A 24,115-nucleotide genomic window follows, 5' to 3' on the forward strand; every position below is an offset into this window, starting at 1 on the left:
AGCACAACGTATGTAGATCAATTAACGAAACGTCTTATTTTAGAAATGAAATTCGTATACTGGTCTTCTGGTGAAATTTCTAAGCAGTCAAATTTAAGTATTGTGTCTTACACTTAAGTAGTTATATTAAAACAATCTCGGATAATAATGGATGTACTTCCTAAGAACCGTATCTTATTTGGGATTTTGAATGATAGGTAGTAAATGTTATTACATAATTCATTTAGACAGCATGTACACAATATGAAGAATTTGTTTAACTGTCAAACTGAAACGAAGTACTTGTATCTCTAAGTGTTGTATAACATACTAACTGTAAAAGGGCCACACAGTAAAAGAACTGGGCGTCATTGATTCACGTCAGACAGTTTGGCAGAGCACAAGATAAAACTAGTCTTTAGCTTCTATAACCTTGGGATGACCTCACGCTCTCGAACTAATGTCAACCTAACAGTGCGCGACATTTTTCAAACCCTCTCACGCAACGCTCAGTCCATCGGTTTTTCGTGGATGGATCCGTGACGTCTTGAGGAAATAGTTGATTAATTTTACCTTATTTTTTTTTACGACAGCAGAAGGTAATAGTTGACTTTCCTTTTAGGCAGTTACTTTGTTGTAGATATCATGCAATTAATAATAAGGCATAAACTACACCTGATCTTTCGTACCATATGATACCATACGAAGTGCGTCATATTCCCACGATTTAAATGATAAACATAGGCCTTAACTTCTTAATCATTAGTCATTTGCATTCAGTACACAAATATAAGTCTATGAACAAAGTTAATAAACATGATTCATTTAAGATCGTTTCGTAACATTTTCGGCGTTCATTTTAAATAAAATATCAAAGCAAACCATTTATAAAAAGAGTTCTTAAGCTTCGGGTCTTTATTTTCAGCTTTCCTTCTTTGACTTTATTTGCATATTAAGCCACAAGAGACAATATAGCCACATTTTGTTGTGACACGTGTTGCAGCCGTTTAAGATGTAAAGGAAAATCCTGTAGTTTAATGAATGGATTGAGAAAACAAATATGTCTGCTAGCGAAAGGAAACTTAAAAAACGAATGAACACACAATTTTCGTTCAGTGTAAGTTTGAAAAAAGCCCGAATTATACTGCATTCTTAATTTATGCTTTACTGAACAATGGTGAACTCAGTTTAGCACGTGTTTACTTTTCATATTAATTTTGTCATATAAAAGAAAAAATAAAACATAAACATGTGGTGACAAACCCAGCTGTACCTGACGTGTGATTGTCGTGATCCATTCGACCTCTACGTTGGCATTTATATTGTATAGATATATGTGTACGTATATGATTATTCAGCTAGCCTACTGCATGGCGCCGCGTGCTGCTTATATTGAACGATCAATACACGTACTATAACTCTCGTTTTACTGAAGGTCGTATTGTGCAAAGAAACACAAAACCTATTTAATACACATATCATATTATTATATTATCATTATATAAACTTAAATAATCTTGTAAGCCGGTTAACATGTTTTTTTTTTCTTTCAGCTAATTGATATCAACAAATGCTTCACATTTAGCCTTGAAAGTTCACACGTCCTAACCCGATTTTTTTTGTCGTCAAAATCGACGAAACCGTAAACTATCCATACGGAAAAGGTAAAGTGTTATCAAATAATAAAGTTTTTACATAAAAGGTTGTAGCACACATCTTTACAATAAAACATCTATAAAAGATAAAAGCGAAGGTAATACAAGAATAGGCGTAAATAGGATTAATCAAAATGTCTGTACACTGGCAGAAAGCTTGAGCATTTAAAAGTATTTTTAACAGCAACACCTACTGACTTTCATTTATCGTCATCTAGTTTTACAAAAAAATATTTGCAAATTAGTTAAACTTGTCGAGAAAATTTTATGTCCTCCTTGAAGAAGTTTGGCAGAATGTGTGACAAAAAACAAACTTCCCTCGCGATGCAGATAAGGATCAGTTATTTTGTTATTATTATTAACGAACAGAATATCTGTTACTAAATTTTGTTTGTCCGTTTTACAAAATACTGCAGTTTTTTCATATATATTAACGAATTTCGTAGATAAAAATATCCCAGACATATTGACTTGTCATTAGCTAGTATATTTCCTTAATCCAGAGTTGAGTACAGCTGTCGCAGAAAGATCTGAAGGTGGAGAACATTATGGTGATGACGTTTTCTGCCCCCTGTATAACCTACTTTCACTTTCATTCTTCATGTGTTAGAGTAAGGAAAAGAAAAAGAATGAGGGTATTCGTTAGGTTTGTTTGTTTGTTTTTGAATTTCGCGCAAAGCTACTCGAGGGCGTCCCTAATTTAGCAGTGTAAGACTAGAGAGAAGGCAGCTAGTTATCACCATCCACCGCCAACTCTTGGGCTACTCTTTTACCGACGAATAGTGGGATTGACCGTAACATTATAACGCCCCCACGACTGGGAGGTCAAGCATGTTTGGTGTGACCGGGATTCGAATCCGCGACCCTCGGATTACGAGTCGAACGCCTTAACACGGGTATTCATTAGGTTATTTGGAGATCTTTTTTCTTTTTAGTGAGTGTATGGTTAACATTTATCTCGAAATGGCGTTACAGTGATGCGTCAACAAGTGAGTGTTCTTCTTGGGATGTTAGAAGAACGTAAAAACCTTATTCAAACAGTGAGACACCTTTATTAAGGCTAGTAATTGGTTAGCTCTTTGTGATCTTCAACTAGGTTCACTTGAAAATGAATTCTTGCAAACAACAAGCACATGTTGTACAGTTTCTGTTGATTTGTGTTTCAAATTATTTTTCAAAATGCTGGCCGTAAGATACGATTTCTATCAAAACTCTATTACATAGAACATAAAAATCCTTATTACTAAATTAAACTCCAACTTGTTTGAATATTCTTGTTTATATAATTCCAGCTCTTGCCGAACACTAAGAAATGTTTCCGTCAATTCTTTTTATGTCTCTAGAATAAACTCTGGTGTCTCGCCATGCTAAATTAATGTTTAAGGTCAAGCTGCGGTATTGTTAAAACAAAATATTGGTCCTAGAAAGTATTTTTAAAATAAGACTGTAACGACATAGATGATTGAAACACTGTCTTATTTATAAATGACTGCATGGATATATATTAACTGAAACACTATCTTATTTATAAATGACTGTATGGATATAGATAAATTGAAACACTATCTTATTTATAAATGAATGTATGGATATAGATAAATTGAAACACTATCTTATTTATAAATGACTGGCGATCTTGTTCTGGCTTTAATTCAAAGTATTTTTTGTTTATTCAATAATTAAAATAAGATGACACTTTCAAACTCTCCAACGCATATATAAAATACACTAAGCTTAATATTCTATTTATTGAACATCGCAAATAGAATGATAATGTTGAGTTCTTCAACATGCTTAAAACACACTGGACTTAAAGTGTTAGAAAAAGAAAAGAAGGGTTCTTTGTAAGAAATCGTATTTGTTATTATGAAAGAACTAAAAATATCTTATACAGATAGGAGTAAAACGTCACGAGAAACAGAGAACTGCAGTCTTGAATAGTCTGTTTTTGTGTCACTCAACATGAAACACACATAACTTAATACACGAAGTTTAAGGCTCATCAGTTAAAGAATGATAAAAGTCTATTCAAAGTTTAATATGATGAAACGCGTGTAAAAAAAAATTAAAATTGAAATAAACAAAAAATGTTTATTAGAATTGCGCCATTTTTGATTCATATTTAATTAAAATTGAGAGTTTTTTGTTTCGTTGTCCATGTTTTATTGCTATTTCAGTGAAATTGTGAGTTTTCCTGTCATATTATTCTGTGTTTGTTATCTCTGGTCCTAAAATAATTTACATATATAGTTATATGTATAGGATATCTAAAAACAATATTTTTTATGTAACTTAAGGTGATCAGGAGGAGTTTTTACCCTTTACAATGCAGACTTAAAAAACTCTTTAATTTTTTTTCGTGTAATGCGCAGAAAATTCATGCCAAAAACTTCGGAATTCCAGTAGAATGTATTGTGAGTTCTGTAAACTTTCAGTACACAGGGTTTACCAAAATTATTCATCTAAAGATAAAATGTCATAAAAGATAAAGGATCAACGCAATGGTACCGAAAATGTACATAGTTATAACGATACAACAAACTCGATATAGAAGATCGTGGAGTTTGTTTACACTTGTTCAAACATCATGCTTTTAATAATGCGACTGCCATTCCAAGTGGTGTACAGAAACTTGATACTGTTATTTGCAACTATGCAAACTTTCGAAGTGATTGCGTTTATAAGTTTGTTTCGGATTCAAATTATGGAACTCTCTGCGCACTATATTTGATTTTTTTCAGAGAAATATCGTAATAAACATGCTTTACATTTGAGATAGCAGCTGCTTTTATTTTATTTAAAAACACTTGTAATAATTCCTAATTGTGTGATGAGTATTTAATAAAGTATAACAAATAATAACACCAAACTAACTGCTCTGACTCCAAAGTTATTGTAACTTATACCTCATAATCAAGCAGAAACCTCACATATTGGAAATTGTTCTGAGGTAAGTTTCGTGGAATTCTGAATCAACAGATTATTTCTTTATAAGAAATTATTTAAACACGATAATTTAAACGTTTAATGCTATAATGTTTATAGCGGTAAGAACAACATACAATGTGTCATTGCAACGTGAAATGTAAGAATATTTGGCTCAATTGTAACATTGTTCAATGACATTAGTCGTGTCATCTCAACTCTGAATGAGGGGCTATAAGGAAGAGTCTTTCCTCTCATAAAACCACCACGTGAAGACTGATTTACATCCCTGGTCCTTCCTAGCTGCCTTCTTTTAGAGACAATTTCTTCCATACTAACTGTCGTAATACATCTTGCTTGTCTAGCGGCAAACGTTGTAAGTGAACACTTGCGCGTGTCAAGTTCAATTCCTCGTGTTAGTATCGAGCCAAATGAACATTTTCGTGCCTGAAGCTGTTCAACCACGATATAAAATCAGGTTATATGATAGACTGGCTAGGCGTAGGGTAATATTTTAGAGAAAAGATAAACATCTTTCTTGAACTAAAAATACATGCTTTTCTTGTTCCTAATTATCATATGTACAAGTAAGTACGTGTGAAACAGCAGAATAATTTATATATATATACACCTTGCTTAGTTGATGACAATGTTGCTCTACGGCCAGAGGGACCAGCAAATTACATAATACTATTTACAGTTTCATTTTCAATTCAGTTTGGTTGTATGTTGTATTATAAGAGTCTAAGAATAGTTTTGATTACAAAGAAAGAAATAGATGTGGAACACATTTCTTTATGTTCTATAGAGAGAATGATCTCATTTATTTGTGATCTGTAATAAAAGTAATTTTAATTATTTATGTTTTATAAAAGGCGGAAGTTTAGTTTTTAAGTTGTGTAGGAAGAAAGAGATTATTTCTTTATATTCGGTTTGTTTGTTTTTGAATTTCGCGCAATGTTACACGAGGTTTATCTGCGTTAGCCGTCCATAATTTTTAGGGCCACGGGGATTCGAATCAGTGACCCTTAGATTACAAGTAGAACCTCTTTGATACCCGGCCATCCTGGGGCGTCTTTACGTTCTCTACGAAAAGTGAACTTATTTCATTGTAATCTGTGGGAAGAGCGAACTTATTCTTCCAATATTTATAAAGATCTAAAGATCTATATACTTAAGAGAAGTGATTGTCTGTTTGTAACTCAGTTCAGAGTATTGCGCCCACTAGAGATATTGAACATCAAATTATAGCGTTCTCAGTGTGAATTGAGATATACAAAACCTTTGTTATCACACTCTATTTGTTTCTAGAAGAAAGAATTTCGTGAGTGAATGTTTGGAACAATGAAATGTTGCAGAGAGTTTATTAAACAGCTTTTGATGAATTTATGCCAGTTTGAAGAAGCTTAACAGAAACATAAGTTTCCTTAATCTACAAAGTGAAGCTGAATAAATACCCAACACGAAGCTTTACAGTTGTAAAGCTTTACTGTCAAATTAAACTAAAGACACGTTTGGGTTACTTCTTCTTATTGATTTATTAAGTTTGCATTGCAAAAATCAAATAAAAAATTTTTCAACATCAGTAGTCGAACCTGTCCCCTCCTTCATCAGGTGAATAATAACATGGGCAGGTGTCGTTTTCATAAACAATGTCTACTTGTTTGTTACCTGTTCGATCTGCGTAATACATGCGACATACGTTCTAACTCTTATGATACAGAGTAGGTTATTTTACTTTTCAACTCAAGCGCAAGAGGCTGAACTGTCAGAATTCCATCTCTTACTTTTGTTTCCTGATCTACAATAAAAGATAGACTGCATTGAGTTTTAACTATTTTAAACTGTAAAACGTAAGTTATACTCCTCTACTAGAAGGTAGAGATTGAAGTTATCTTACATCTACAGGAATTAAAAGCAGATTAATTGCTATCATTATTATCCAGGTTTTCTTAAAAACTTAAATGTGTTACATCTTACACAAGTTTTGAACACGAGCTACAAATGTGAAATGCTACTGAACACATTTTTAACTTCTTTTGATACACATTTCTTATTTATAGCTCTGTATGGGCTCCTTTCATAGTTCATTTTAGGTATATACTACACTTTTCCCATAAACAGATTTCTAAGAGCGATTTTCAGAAAGATTTACATAAAACAAACTTATTTGACACCGATTTTGGGACTGGCGTGCTGGGCTACAGCTTGTTTGTCCCTACCATTAGTAACAAAACCCGGGTTTTAGCGCTATAGGCTTTCAAAAATACGCTAAGCAATTGGGAGGTCCAGGCTACAGACCTGGACTCAGAGATTCGAGTCCACGTTATGATGTTGAGTATACAGAACTTTCAGTTGCGCTATTCGGTTAAGAGTAGCCAGGTAGACGATGGGTGCTGTTGAATAGTTGCCTTCCCTCTCATATCCCAATTGGTCAGATGAAAGTTTATAGACGTAACAACGCAAAAGTCAGGAATTACATTCCCTGCGATGAAGAAAGCGCAAGTTGCCCATTGTGTAGCCTCATGTCAAATAATTACAACTTGTCCTCCCTCTGGTCAAATGTTGTAAAACAGGAATAGCTGGTTTAGCCATTTAGCTCATGTTCCACATAAGGTATTATTCAAATTTAAATACGCCAAGTACTATTTATGTTATTACAGATATTAGCGCTGTATCTCGATAGTATCAAAATTCAGGGCTATGAAGGATTCAGATACAAATGTGATGGAATATCCAAGAATCTTTCTAACTGGTAACAATGTGTTTTGATATATTGTATCCAAGAACGTTATAACACCACATTTTCAACTATAGTTTTAACTACCTATAGAACCACATTTTTACGCTTCTGTGAAATAAGAATCGTACAGTTATGACTAAAATCCATAAATGTGCTGTTTACCGTTATATATAACCTCTTAGTTGATTATAAAAAAAATTATCGAGCCTTGCTTTTGTTCTTATAACATTTTATTTACTGTTAAAGTATTTTCAATGAAACGTATATCATATCAATGTGTCCACTTTTCAACATCGAAAAGAGATGTGTACGAATTAGATAATTGTACTTACAGTTATATGTAAGAGATTAATTCTTTGTGTTTTGTAGGAAGAATGAGCTTATTTCTTTATGTTTTGTGTGAAGAGTGATTTTATTTCTTTATGTATTATAAAAACAACGCTGTTACATAAAGAAAAATATTTAGATTATGAAAATGAAAAAATATGTACGATAATTATTGGTCTCTTGGATGAGTGTTGCCCAATAGTTAGTGTGCTAGGGTATACAGCTGATGCTCTGTGGTTCGAGTCCTGTTACAGAAAAAAACGCGTTCTGCAGTATGTAGTCAAGGTTGTGTTATAAAAGAGACGGTTAAATTCCATTCTTTGATCTGAAAAAAGTAGCTCAAGGGTTGGTGTTGACCAATTGCATTCCCTCTTGTGTATCAGTTTAATATAAGGGACAGCTGGCGCAGGTAACTCTAACGTAGCTTTGCGCGAAATCTGGAAAATTAAAAAAATGTTATATCTTAATTGAGTTTCAACTTCAAAATGTAGTTTGTGCGCATGTGTAGTAACTACATACATTAGTATTAGAGTCTTGAGTTTCATCTTATATACATAATTCATGTGAACATATATCGGTTACACGATATTCATTGACTCTTAAGTTTCGACTTCGAAAGGTAATTTGTATGAAGAAATGGATCTGATGCTATAGCCAGAAATCATGGAGAAGATCATTTCTCGGTAGTTTTCTTACCAGTGGCAAATTTCAAAAACACATAAAACATAAGCGGTAGCATGAAATAAAAGTGGAATAAAAAATTAGTATTGTAAGACTTGAGGGAAAGCAGCTAGTCATCACCACCCACCACCAACTTTTGGGCTACTTTTTTTTACCAACGAATAATGGGATTAATTTTTACTTTATAGCGCTCTCATGGCTAAAAGGTCGAGCCTGTTTGGTGGACGATGAATCGAATTCGCAACCCACAGATTGCTATTCGAGCACTCCTAACCACTTGGCCATATATTCAATATTGGAAAAGAGCTGAGTACACTGACCCTAAAGCAAAACTAATTCCATGGAATCAGCTTGACTGCTGTGTAAATAAGGAGATGATGGGAAATATACCATAGTCACCCTATGGCCTGTCACACGGTGACCAGCGGTAAGTTTATGATCTTACTACACTAAAATCCAGGGTTAGATTCCCCGCAGATCACTCACTTGGTCGTTTCGCACTAAAGAATAATGTTAGTGATCCTGAGGTATTCGAGTGTATTTTATATTCGCAATGTTGAGCCATCCGTACACAGCAATAATAACACCAATTCTGGAGCTGCTGCAGAATATATGGTAAATTAGTTCATTACAGGTTAAATTAACTGTTCAAACTTCAACCGTTGGTCACGTATAACATCTCGACCTGCTCAAGTTTATTATTAAATAATGTCAGGCACTCGGTGATCATCATGTTCTCTACATTAACTCCTTCAAACGACTTTTAATTATGGTTGAATTTTTGGGAAAGAAATGAGAGCTTTGCGGAGACAAAAAAGCTTGCTTTGCGATGTGTCAACGTGTCTAGAACCTTCTTCAGGAACTGCCATTGATACCTGGTTATATAATATCATTACTGATATATATACATATGTCGTTCAGGCTACTGTCGTACATAATTTGTTAATAGTAATATAACAAATGCATTTTGTAATATACCATTAACTACTTTTATACCAGAGTATAGGTTTTCTTATCACACACAATCACTCAACGTAAGAGGAAAGTAAGCTACGATATGCAATAAATAACCTGCTTTAAGCAGTACATAGTTTGACTACGACAGATCATTTGATGTAGCGCTGGTTATCATTTAGTTTTAGCTCAACATTAAGTTACTGCAAAGGCATATGTAATGCAAAATACCAAATGTAGAATCAAATGACAAAAAATAAATTTTGAAACTGGTAGTGCTTCAAATAACCACTTATGTAAAAATCATGTAGGCTTAAGAATATACACTTATTATAATGCAATAATTACAAAACCTCTCCAAATCCAGTCTTCTAACCTAATCAAACCAAAATCAGTATTACGGAAGAATAGCTTATGGTTATTGGGCTTAACTCTCAATTTGAGGGTCGCGGATCCGAAACCCAGTCATTGAACATGCTCATCCTTTCAGTCGTGAGAGCCTTATAACGTAACGATCAATCGCACTATTCGTTGGTAAAAGATAAACACAAGAGTTGGCGGTGGATGGTATTTAATATGTGAATTTTCTCTTGTCCATCACTGCTAAATTAGGACCGGCTAGCGCATAAAGCCATCTTGTAGATCTGCACAGAATTCAAGACAATCTAATCAAGAAGAGAACGATAAAAACGTGTTAAGCGCTTGTAGCAAGATCACCTTCTAACAAAAGCAGGCAGGATATCTAAATCTATAAAACATAAAGAGCTTGTTACGAATGGGTTAGCATATAAAAAGTGATGTGTGCTGGGTCGGAGTTCAAGCATGTGAAACGATAAGAGGAACAACTTAACGAATTTATTTTTTAATTTCGTAATAATTTTTTAATTTATTTCGTCTCAGAGAAAGGTCAGTTTTCTTGAGCAAAGTAAGATTTTGTATCAATTATTTATTTCGGATATTCGAACAATGCTACAAAAATAAAGCCGTGTTAGCCTCATAATTTTAAACTAATAGATTAGAAGGAAAGTAGTTAGTCAACCAAACGCACTGTCAGTTCTTAGACTACTACATTCAAATAGTGGGATTTCACATTCAGATTCACTCCGTGACACGCTATTTTACCTATTATTTCAGAATAAGATGACAACAACAGGGTGTTGGTAAAAATGTCCATGTATCAACGTTATGAACAACTTCCATTATCAAAATGGTTTTAAGGTAAAAAGGGCCCGGCGTGGCCAGGTGGTTAAGGCACTCGACTCGTAATCTGAGGGTAGCGGGTTCGACTAAACATGCTCGCCTTTTCAGCCTTGGGGCGTTATAAATCGGCGATCAATTCCACTGTTCGTTGGTAAAAGAGTAGCCCAAACGTTAGCAGTAATGACTAGCTGCCTCATCTCTAGTCTTACACTGCCAAATTAGGGACGGCTAGCGCAGATAGCTCTTGAATAGTTTTGGGCGAAATTCAAAAACAAAAGAAGCAAGTGGTGTCGAATTATGTTTGTTTTGTTGGTAAACACAAAGTTACAAAATGGATTATATGTGCTGTACCATTGCAACTATTGAATCCCGAATTTTAGCTTTATAAGCCCTCAAACGTATAAAGCTGAGCCAGCAGAGGTCGTGTTAAAGTTACAATTGAAAATGGACAGACATTAAATTCAATTTAACAAACCTGTTATCGGCTTAAATACATAGTAGGTCTAACATTGTCCAAATGAGATCATTTATGAAACATTGATAAGTTGCCGAATTTTCCCAGCTCTGATGGAAATGGGAAAAGACTACGTCAAAACATTCTCCACTCTTCCCAATCGCCGGAGAATATCATGAAAACAAAAATCGCGAAAGGATTCCCTGCAGTCATGCCATAGCTAAATCCACTTAAATGCTTGATTATTATCACGGGAGCATAATAACTTGTTTTTACTGCTTTAAAACCAATGGGGAATAATTGCTTCTAGCAGTTGTTGTAACTGTTAATCATTTCTACCTGTTACGTCACTGTTGGAAACACCTTCCGCATGTTTACTGAATGTCACCTATTTTTCTCTGACAACGTTCGTTACGCGGATACCAGCCATAGAATTCACACGTTCTATAGTTTGTCGTTGCTATTAATAGCTATTGAATGTAAGCATTGAGCTGAGACTCCTAAAATTTAACAGAATAAATGAAACAGAGAAAAGATTTAAAAACCACAATAAGTAGCAACAGACGATACATAAGAGAAACATTTAGTTGTATGAATTTAACTACGTAAAACATCAAACAAATAGATGAGGTTAGGATAGAGGTTATGATATGCATGTCAGTTTCGTCCTGTAATAGGAACATATCAACCGAAAATCACTCACTTTACTGATACACGAAGTTGGATTTCGCGGTTTTGCAGTATATGAAGAAAGGTGAAGTACTTTTATTCAACGGGACAAATAAGACACTAACTTATATCAGTATTACTACCAGCATTGGTTCAGCCAGAATGGGTTTAGGAAGTGTTTTACAGGAGCTACCGAAAACAGCGCGTTGATAATACATTCCACAAAGAAACTAAACCCAGAAACAATAATTTACGTTTTCATTATCAAAGTCATCCGAATCTTTTACTATTATGTTATTAGGATGAGTAATGCTTTATTGTGACTGTTTACTGACTGAACACTAGCTGATGGGTGAAACAAAGATGTTGAGCTACACATGTGGTCGTCAGAACAGCTATGTCCCCAGCACAGTTTCCTGTCCCTCTTCCATTTGTGTACTACACCTGAATGGTTACGTGTTATAAGTATAGCTTTCGCTACTATTTTCCTAAGGCGGAAATAAAAGGAGTATCATAATCAAAATCGTGAGAAGCAGACTTTGTTTTGTTTTGATTTGTTATCTATTAAAGCTATGTTCTCGTACTAATGAAAACATTTCTTTTGTTGTCTATTGATGGTATGTCATCGTACTGCTGAAAGCTTTTGTTTTGTTATCTATTAAAGCTATGTCCTCGTACCACTAAAAGTTTTTGTTTTGTCATCTTTTAAAGCTATGTCGTCGTATTACTGATATTTTTGTTTTGTTTTGTCATCTATTGAAGTTATATCACCGTTCTACAAAAAGTTTTAGTTTGTTTGTTTTATAATGAAATCATCTGCTGGTTTTCGGCATTTCAATCGTAACTTCTGAAAGCTTTGTTAAACTAATGGTTAGATTGTGTCTAGCATTATTTCCATAGTTTCTTCAGGTTCAGCTACTATGGAAGTAAACACAGAGATGAATACTACAGAATATAGTTAATGTATCCGCTTTTCACGCCACTGCTTTTCGCCCGATCTCAATTAAACATGACATGGAACTTTCAGACCCCCCAGGGAGCGACAAAGAGGGTTTGGCATTCGAATCTGGCTTCCATGTCACTCTCCAGGGTCCTTGTGTATTTGCTTTCAACGCCTTTAGTATCTGACAGATCTGAACAGACTTTGGGTACATTTTTAGGGCTCTGAAATGACATTGAGATAACGCGTTCGAATCTGACCCCTTAGCTTACCCCCGAGGACTACCATGTATTCCCCCGGATATTCTGTCGATCTTTATCAAACTTCTAATGATTCATTATGATGTTTTGAGTGGTGATATAGGGGTTGGTGGTCGGATCTGATCTCTTATGTCTTCAATGAAAGTTAAACTGGTACACCAGCTATTTTAAATCATTTTGCTTTACTATTGTAAACCTAATCTACACTACTCGTAAGTATCAATCTTTTTGTTAAATGTTCTTGCTGAGTTGATCACAATTAAACTGTTGTCACAAAGCAAAACGTCAACTATTCTTTCAGTATCTTACGAAATGAGTTCAATTTTTTATCTGTATTGATCCAAACAGTTTACACAAGTTGAGAACATAAGGCCTGTGTAGCTACATCAGGGTATTTGTTTTAAAAGATTTTCAAGATATTGCACTATTTTATTTTGGCGAGGCAGAGTGATCATTGTGTACGTAGTCTTGCACTGAAATAAGAAATTATATACTTGAAAGAAGTAGAAAAACGCTGCTATCGGAAGCAAAAGTTTCCTGAATCAGCAGTGAGCTTAGAGACATGCAACGTGGCTTTGCGTCGAAACTAGCTATCAAAGGGAAAACACAAAATGTTCACTATATGTGGCACTTACATGGATTAGCTTGTTGAATAAAAAGTTGACAACTCCTATAAAATACAAAACATCCACCTAGTGACACAACGGTAAGTCTGTAAAACTGAGTTTCGATACCCGCGATGCGCAAAGCACAGATAACCCAATCGTGTAGCTTTTTGCTTAATTTCAATCTATCAGTCTCGTAAAATGATAAAAAGTGAAAATCAAAATTGGAAAGATTTACAAATTAGTACCTGAATGTTAGCCGACCAACTGACGAAGATTACTTGTCACAATTTTTTTAGGTAGTTATTAATTATAGGACAATTTCAAAATCGTAGTGTGTATAGCAGGTTAGCAATTACAGAAATTAAATCTTAAATTCTAGAAAAGTTTATTTTATTTTTAAAATTCTTTGCCTTTCATAAATAACGAATGTACCAACTTTTATTAAGTGGAGAATACAGACTGGCTAAGCATGATGTTAATATTTAATATGCGTGGTATCACATATCAGTAAAACTAACAAAACTTTAAGTCACACCAATATTTTCTGGCCCACCAAAGGCTCACACGAAGAAGTGTACGACAGAATTTCAAATGTACATTAAATAAATTATATGTCCTTACAGATATGTTATTTCGATTAGGTGAAAAACTGTACATATCCTTACAGAATTCTTGTTTTGGATAGAAGGTGAGAAACTATACATCCATACTGGCTTCTTCTTCTTTTGAGTAAAATTTAACACACGATATTCCCTTACAAACCTCTTTTTAAGGATAGAGGACGCGAAATTGTAGGCTTTGTAGACTTCTTGTTTTTCATAGAGAAACTATATAGCTTTCCAGACTTATTGAATAGAGATTTATTACTGAGTGAAATATAAGACAATTTACAATAGAACCAGTTACTTTGTTAAATTATTTAGCGAATCCTTAACACTTCGGGTTTTGTATAATAATAAACCTATTGTTCTATTGAAAGGCTGACCTATGTTTTGACTTTACTGGGATCATGTCCTACAGACTACCGACTAAATGATTTAGCTGTGTAAAACTATTTGGTATTTACTATTTCGGAAGATTTATTTTCTTCATGAGCATTATTTTTAATCTTTTTTGATTATTCGCTGTAATTTGGCTCTTTGTTTCTTTCTCACTTGGCGTAAGAAATGTTTAAATTAGTTTTTAAAACATTTGTCGACTCTGAACTTCCTAGCAGGATGAAGCTAACAATGATATCATGGTTTATGTACCATTACAAACAAAGATAATGCGATAAAAGTTTTATTACTAAGTCTTCTACGTTAATTCACAAGTGTGTATAATCACTAAATATCTCATCCGATATGACTTTTGGAACTTGATGTGTTGAAAGATGAAGCACTGGCTATATTTTAGGCTCTTGATTTGTTGACTACTTTCCTGAGGTACCTGTTGGAATGTTGATTTTCTAGACAGATAAACTGGGAAAATTGTATATGTTCCACTATCAAGATGTTCTTCTAGAAAAACACGAATGCCATGGTTGATGGTTAACAATAAGTTTACAGATGTAGAAAACTAGCCATGTATATCACTTGTTTTTTTGGGTTTTTTGTTATTCGCTTTTCTCAGGGCTGTGTACACTTTCTCTGGTTGCCTTCTAGAAGTCCCCCTCTGGATTTACAACGCTAAGATCAGGGATTCGATTCCCCTCGGTGGACTCAGCAGAAAGCCCGATGTTGCTTTGCTATAAGAAAACACATACACCCGCCTTCTTGAAACTTAAAAGCTTCTGAAGTCGTGGCTGGCATTTAAATTCTGTTTTTGAATTACTCATTCCGTAATAATTCTAATGTCTTACCTTTGATACAATATAGTTGACATTACTGGTGTAAAAACAGCAATATTTGAGTTTCTAATAAAGCTTAGGCTGTTCGATGTAGAATTTAATGTTTCATTAGGTTAGCAGAGCCCCGTATCCTACCAGTTGTTGACTAACGGATAATTGCCACATGGTTCAAATAACAAACGTATATATGTTAATAAACATGTGTATATGTTAGTTTATAAGTTTCAACAAAAGTAGTGTGCAAAAACTAGCAAGAAATGACAGTAAAGGTTTCTGAAATGGAGTTAATTGTTTATGCAAAAGTTTTCCTTGTCATTTCTTACACATTATACTTTGTTGAAATTTATCGGAAACGATAAAAAATATGAAAATCCTCTCACGAATTTTCCTCATTTTTAGCAAATGTGTGCGTGGTTTTCACGTTTACAAGATAAAAAATTATCCTTAAAATAACCTGCAAAGCTTTTAAAGTAAGACATTTAAAATCCATTGTAAGAGTTTCAAAAAGGAAATCCATTATGGACTGAATTCTCTTTTCTACTAGTAGACTTTCAGAGGATCTGTTGGACTTTGACCAAGACCAGAACTGAATATTCAATTTGATGCTCAAAATAATTAGTCAAATTGCACATCTACTTAATTTATATGCACATCTAAATGAACAAGTGTTAATTCATAGTTTCATTTTATCTTCAAAACTTTTAATTTCAATGGCTACAAATGACGGCAGGAGTTGTAAAACATGTCATGATTAGAAACATGTAGCGAGGCGGGCATATACGGGCAGTCTCTCTTTAATAAGGCAAGTATAATACAAGTCCGAAGTTTTAAAAATGTTGGTAACTTTCATTAGAATACTGGCACCACCATCAGATCAGTTTTGTTTAGTTTTTTTTTTTTTTCAGTGGGAAAAGAAATGTTATTAATCGCGATTTTGTCTTTTCGAAAGCTTTGAAAAGAAATCTTTGTGATTTTCTATTTCATTTATTTGAAGACAATAGGTGCATGTCTACATCAGTTATAAATAAATTCGTTGCGACACAATAATATTCTTAAATTTACAGATAAATTATAGCTTTAACTAATTAAAAATTACACTGTCACTTAAATGTCAACCTATGTTTTGCATAAGAAAGCTGTAACACGTGTATATACTTTGATTGTATATTCGCCCTTTCAGAGTTGCCAGTGGTTGGTTATGACTCGCTTATACTGTTCAATTAGGGACGGATAGCGCAGACAGTCCTCGCGTAGCTTTGCGAAATTCAAACACAAACAAATTGTCAGGAAAATCCAGTTTTATAAACACAAACTCGTGTAAAATAACACAATGTTCTAAGTTGTTTATTTACTTGAATTATAACTGACAGAAACTGTTGTAATTTCTTACAAGGGGGATAATATGAAGCATTTCTATCTAATCAGTTTAGTATTCTGATGATACTTCATCTGCCAGGATTTTATATTTCGGACACATGTATCTCTTTCTTATCATTCAGAATTGTTTACAGTTTAAAATGCCAATTAAAACAAGTTTACTAAACAACATTATGTTAGTAATTTGAAATTTCTATTACAAAAACAGTCACAAGACTATAGTTAGCTTTATGCAAAATTCAAGTGAAACCGAACTTACACAGTACAATAAATACAGTTTGATAAGAAATTCTGTTTGTTTTGCTTGTTTGTTTTTTGAATTTCGCCAAACTATCTGTGCTAGCCGTCCCTAATTTAGCAGTGTAAGACTAGAGGGAAGGCAGCTAGTTATCACCATCCACCGCCAACTCTTGAGCTACTTCTTTACCAACGAATAGTGGGAGTGACCGTTACATTATAACGCCCCTACGGCTGAAAGGGCGAGCATGTTTGAAGCGACGGGGATGCGAACCCGCGACCCTCAAATTACAAGTCGCACTTAACAAGCCTTAACACACTTGGCCATGCCAGGCCCCAAGAAATTCTGAAAGCTGTTTTGAATTTAAAAATGATTGAGATAGTCTGTCTTAATTCTGGTGAATATGGTTGATTCAAGAAATGAGGTAAAAATTATTATTTTGCGATCAGATCTTTTACTTACCCATATGGAAGATAAATTTAAAAAATATAAATACAAAAATATGAAATATACAGTATTGCGATTGCTCTTTCCAACATTCTTCAGTATATTGTATAGTAGTTTTTAAATCACTAAGGCTTTACCAAATTGGTAGTTCATCTGTTAACATCATTAATAAATTATATCTATAAATATCGGCATCCTACTGCTACAACGGTAAGTCTTCGGAGTTACAACATTAAAATGAGGGGTTCGATTCAGGAGATAATCCCATTTGCTTTACTATGAATAAAAAAACCATACACTCTATAAATCTTTTCTTCTTTAAATACCTGAAATTTGGGAAAGAAAAGAACACATTTATTTAGACCTTCAATAAATCAAAGTCGTAGATGTATGTAGCTTGAAAATATTTTAGTTTAAAACGTTCTTCTGATTTTCTTGTTGTTGACGCATGTTTTACAGAGGAGCTGTAAACATAAATTTAAATAGGTCAATTTGTTCCATTCTTCATTAAGTACTTGTTACTGGGACTAACAGAAGCCAGTCAAAGATGTATTTACTGGGATTACTTTGGTATTAATTTGTATTATACCCATATAATACCGTAGTTTGAGCAAACTCACACGGAAAGCACGAATTTATTGGCTGTTGCTTATTTATTTTGTAGCAGGAATATAAGTTCGAATTTGATTACGTATTTTTTTAATTTTTGTATACTTATCTTTTCAAACTTTTTAAGCCACGATCTTTTAACTCATCTCAGTTGTGCCTGCTCATTACATTAGGAGATTAGTTTGTAATGCACTCTGCATGCTGTTACTTTTTCTTGTCTATTCATTTAACTTACTATATTGTTTGCGTTGAGCACGAGAAATGGAAACAAAAATTTTATATCACGAAAAATATCCTTGAAAGCACTTGTTGCTTTTATCTTATTGGCAATCCTCCCACTTGGAATTATTCCAGGAAAGTGTAAAAGTGTCTGGCCAGAGAGAAGTATTTTTTGTAAAGGTTCATCTGACCCTTTTGGTGAGTAAAGTAGTTTTATGGCTAGCTTATATTAGTTCTTTTAAAATATGATGCTTTGGGTAAGCAAAATTATTTGGTGACTGACAGTTATATTCACATAGCTACTTGTGACAGCATCATTTCACATAGTGGTGGTGTCACATTTAATTGTTTTAATTATATTGTATATTATTTGAGGGCATGATCTTTCAGTGCTTCTGATATTTGGAAGTATTTAGTTAAAAATGATCATCCAGGATCTATATTTTCTGATCGCTTGAGTTCGACCCGTTGAGTTCAACACCAAATGTTCTAGCACAACTTGAAAACCTTTAAAATTACAATGTGTTCGTTCATGAAAATGCGTGCAAGAGATATTTGATATCAAGGTTTTTAATATCAAATGCTCTTTACAGACGTGGAAGAATAAAAGTTTTGCTGAAATTTACAAATGATAAAAAGAGATGGTTGATTTTACTTCAGATTAACCTAATGCAGGTGTCTATCATAGGGGAAAAAATGCAACAATTTCAATATAAGACCAATTTTGATTTTCACATGAAACAACGTATTTTTCTTCTAAACTAAGAAAAATACTTCGCCATTAGAGTATTTTCTTAATGATAATTAACTTGGACTGCAATAGATGTAATGTAACTAGGCATTTCAAGCTTGATGTAAAAATAAAAACCGACTGATGAACACGTAAACTGTCAAAATATCAGCAAAATTACCTTTTAATAATTTTAAATGGTCATGCTCGCAATTAGACAAATTACATATTACATATATACTGTTATCACTAAATCATATCGTTCATTAAACTTAAAAAAAAAAGTTGAAATAACTTGTACTTCAAAATTTAGACTTTTCGCACTAGACTTTTGGAATGCTAGTGTTTTACGCTAGTTAACCTCTTTGTGTCTAGCAGCAATCAGATGGCTAATATAATTAGACTGGAGCATGATATCAAAGCCAAATTCATTGTATCAGAAAATACCAGCATTTTACTGGCTTGTCAACAGTATTACTGTATTTGAAGTTCGCGTACAGATAGATAGATATTCTTACCTTTTCAATGTCACTTGTATCCAAGTTTTCAGAGCCGCTGTTATAACCTACAAAACAATTATTAAGTTGAAAGTAAGATTCATTTTAATCAACTTCATGTCTAAGATGAGTTAGGTTGGTCAAAGTTATAAGAAATATGCGCTTCCTCAAATATCTTAAGAACTTATAATTCACAAAGGCTTTTTAAAGGCCTGGTGATTTTAAGCTCTTAATTAAAAATACAATAATATTATTTATCCCTAGTATTACTAATGGAACGCATAGCCATTGCTTTTTTTTAACTTTCTGAAGTGTTTATGTGTGTACCGTCCTCTGGATGAAGCGGTATGTCTGTCCACTTATAATGCTAGAAACGGGTGTTCGATACCCGTTATGGAAAAAAACGTAGATTACTTCTTTTGTAACTTTTTGCTTTCTTCATTTCAAACAAATCAAATTTACGCGTAAAATTATCTGTGTGTTCTGAACATACAAGTCACGCAAAATATTGAAACAAAAATATCGTCAATATTGAAATAAATTCCCCCAATTATTGCTGGTGTCCACTTTGTATTTTACATAGAAAAGTTGAGGTCGCCCAGTTTATTTAGTCCATTATTTCTACTGAGTATTGTCACAGGAAGAGAAACCTGTAATTACTCAATATGATAAAATGTGAGGACCTCATCAGCGCCGGACGGTATGAAAATGGATCGTCTATCTGTGAGTAATCAAGCATCAACAAGATCTTATCCCAGAAAAGTGTTTGCTTCACATTAAACGTCATAAACTTTCTTAAAACTTAAACATTTGCAGTGATCAGTTTCTTGTTTGTTTGTTATTAAGCGCAAATCTACACAATGGACTATCTGTACTGTGTCCACCACATATAACGAAACCCGATTTCGAGCATGCAAACCCTCGTACTTTTTGCTGAGACACTGAGGAGCATGGCCAGGTGGGTTAAAGCGTTTGACTCGTAATTTAAGTGTCGCGGGTTCGAATCCCCGTCGCACCAAACATGCTAGCCCCTTTCAGTTGTGGGGGTGTTGTAATGTGACGATCAATCCCACTTTTTGTTGGTAAAAGAGTAGCCCAAGAGCTGATGGTGGGTGGTAATGACTAGTTGCCTTCGCTCTAGTCTTACACTGCTGAATTAGGGAGGCTAGCGCAGACAGCCCACGAGTAACTTTGTGCGAAATTCAAATCAAATTTATAAAACTAAGGGTTGAAAAGGTTCTTAGTTACAGGAAAAGATATTTTTTTAAAAAAGAAAATAATATTTTATTATAAAACCAAGAATTGAAAAGATTCTCAATCACAGGAAGAGATGATTTAAAAAACAACAACAATGTATTATGATAAGATCAAGTTTAAAAAGTGATTTAGCAAATTAACATCTAAAAAATCTCTTGATTTGCGAAACTTATGTGGGAGATCTTGTGTAAAATGTGGTAGAAAACTTTTTATTACCAAGATTGCTACGCACAGGTTTCAAACATTCTTCTACACATATTCCATTTTTTTATACGGCTCAGTGAAGTGACTTCCGAGCACCTGCACTGAACTAAGAAAAGTAGGGAGTTCAGAGCGTGTCATTTCTTTGTTCTTCGAGTAAATGGTGTTTATTGGTTTGGTTTGTTTTGAATTTCGCGCAAAGATACTCGAGGGATATCTGCGCTAGCCGTCCCTAATTATCCAGTGTAAGATTAGAGGGAATGCAGCTAGTCATCACCACTCACTGTCAACTCTTGGGCTATTCTTTTACTAACGAATAGGGGAATTAAGTGACACATGACAGCGCCCCCACAGCTGAAAGGACGAGCAAGTGTGGTGTGACGTGGATTCGAACCCGCGACCCTCAAATGACGAGTCGAGTGCCTTAACCACCTGGCTATGCCAGGCCAATTGTATTCACGTTGATACACGAGACATGATACAAAAAACTTTACATGACATTCACTAGATAGATGGCGGCGAAAAATGAGAGAGTGATGTAAGTACCAAAGGGCATTACTTACTTACGATTTTTAGAAACAAACTTTTTTTTCGGTATAGAGGAACATTTTTATATTTTGCCAAGAAAATATCTGCAGATAATTTTGATTTTATTTCCGTTTGTGTTATTATAGTGCAAATATACAAATCTGCTTGTGAAAGAGATATATTTTTGTTTAAAATACAAAGCAAATCTATAACATTCTACAAGTTCACAAAATCCTGGTTAATTATTTATGCTTTTTTTTTCCAGAACGGTCAGTAAACTCGAAATAAGGCCTGGCATGGCCAGGTGGGTTAAGGCATTCGACCTATCTGAGGGTCGCGGGTTCGAATTTCCGTCACATCAAACATGCTTGCCCTTTCAGCCGTGGGGGCGTTATAATGTTACGATCAATTCCACTATTCGTTGGTAAAAGAGTAGCCAAAGAGTTGGCGGTGGGTGGTGATGACTAGCTGCCTTTCCTCTAGTCTTACACTGCTAAATTAGGGACGGTTAGTGCAAATAGCCCTCGTTTAGCTTTTTGCGAAATTTAAAAACAAACAAACAAACTCAAAATGTTAATACCGAAGGCCGTATTTTTACCGGATATGACGTTCTGTATAGTCGCTCAAGGTTCTAAACAACAGTTCTACAGGGACGTTTCCGTGAGGAACCTTCAGGGAACAGCCATGTCAGTGTCGACCCTTTCCTCTTGTGCTCTTATCCGTAAAATGTTTAATGTCTTGGATTCGCGATTTCCAAGTGAACTCTTAAACAGACCAAAGGCCCAAAAGGTCTTTGAATTTGCATCGATAGACTTGACAGGCGTGTGGTCGAATGGAATTGTTACAATTTTAGCTTTCTCGACCACCATTTTCAGAAATACCGTCATTGGTATCGAAGTGTGGCAAGCTTGTCCATATTTGGTTTGAGAAAACTTTACATATATATATTTGTTTATTAACAGTACCACGTTCACTCTTTTGTTAATAGAAAGCCCGATTTATTGTGATAAAAATATCTTACGCAAAAATAACCTCTGCAACTTAACGAATTTGTCCGTCTCTCTAATGTGTGTGTGTTTTCTTATAGCAAAGCCACATCGGGCTATCTGCTGAGTCCACCGAGGAGAATCGAACCCCTGATGTTAGTGTTGTAAGTCCGTAGACTTGTGCTGTACAAGCGGGGGGTTGTCTCACTGATTCTCTTATTATTAAAAAATCTCATGTTTATCATCTTCAACTTAACTCATGCCTCATTAATACAAATGTACTTTTATTCAGTGGAATGTAAAAATTCTATTAATTTACTAACAATAGCATAGCTCTTTTTATCATCTTCATCAAACCTTAACTTCCATGAAACTATTTAAATTCTATTTATTAGATCTTTATTTTAAAGTAGTCGAGTGAAAAAGTCCATCAATCTTCTGCGCTAAAGCACTGCAGTTGAATAGAATCGCTTTCCTATCCTTTCACTAGAATTTGCAAAAGCCTACAAAGGTTTAACTTTACCTTATTCAATTCAAATTTAATTACCTATAGTAAAAACATGGCTCTTTTAAAAAGCTATAATATTACCTGACCTACTGTTATGTAACTGTTCTTGCACGAAGTGGAACCATTTTAGAGTTACATTTCGATGTTGAAACAAATGACTGATTTTAATGCAAATACAAACTATCTTGTTGGTTATTGTATAACTAGTTGTTGAGTTTCATTTTCAAGGTGAGTACTATAGGGAGAAATTATTTCATTCTCACCAAAATTATAAGGAAAATTTCAGATGTGTATGCAAAATTAATCTTTCTTAAAAAACAAATACCATAATACCCAATTCTACTGGATATTATATATTTTTTAAACAACAATGTCACTATAGTTAGTGAACCAAAAATTTAGATTCACAAGGCAGTCAAGTGATTGTGTTATTTATCAGACCATTAATAATTCAGTAACTCTTTATCATTGTCATGTTATATTATTTGAATATGTTCACTCATTTTCAAACATTCACTCAAACTTCACTGGTTTGATTCTTCAGAGATTACAACAAAGTTCATTCAAGTGGCATAACCTCGTCGCAAGACTGACAATGTTGATGACAGTACTGCCAGATTACGGAAACACGTTGTGTGGAGCTGCATCAATCCATGACCTCTTTCAACACCATCTAATTGGAGACTCGTAATATCTAATTTAACAAACAGCGCATACGAAGATATATCATTTGTGAATGAGTATATGTTTATGATATCTAAGACTTCTTGTAGTTCCGTATTATTAGGTTTACAAGAAAAAATAATATTAATAAGTTATTTCAGTGCTTAGGTTCAGTGACACCTATAACAAACAAGCAACTAATCAAAGATTAGGGCAAACGTACTGTATACATTATTTTATTACTGATTTTTATTGTTAGAGATATATTTTTCCTGTTAATTATTGGTGTGTTTGAAGATAATCGATAAAAAGTAAATAGTTTTGCCAATAAGACATCAGAGGAGCAGTCATTATAAAATTATTTCAAAGTATTGTTAACAAACGTTTCTATGTGGTAAATTCTATCTATAAAATACACTCCTTGTTTTGAGAAAGTGCACCTTGTCGTCGTTTTTATAAATTCAAAAAACAAACAAAGAAACAAACAGGATTTCCTAAAGGAATATGACCCACGAAAATTCAATCAAAAATATATTTGGTATTTTAATGAATTTAACTAAAATCTGTTTATTTTACTCATCCGTGTAACAAACAAAAATAGAGTAACTCAACATGATGTAATATGTTAGCTC

General features: G+C 34.0%; 1 long non-coding RNA gene across 1 annotated transcript; it reads left to right on the top strand.

Annotated features, from left to right (window-relative positions):
• The first annotated feature begins 447 nt into the window (after positions 1–447).
• LOC143254575 (uncharacterized) lies at positions 448–23,823 on the top strand. Its single transcript, XR_013030264.1, has 3 exons — positions 448–578; positions 1,533–1,643; positions 23,365–23,823. It is a non-coding gene; the product is annotated as an uncharacterized LOC143254575 (long non-coding RNA).
• The last annotated feature ends 292 nt before the right edge of the window (positions 23,824–24,115 follow it).

The sequence above is a fragment of the Tachypleus tridentatus genome, chromosome 6 (assembly GCF_004210375.1).
Source record: "Tachypleus tridentatus isolate NWPU-2018 chromosome 6, ASM421037v1, whole genome shotgun sequence".
Lineage (NCBI taxonomy): Eukaryota > Metazoa > Arthropoda > Merostomata > Xiphosura > Limulidae > Tachypleus > Tachypleus tridentatus.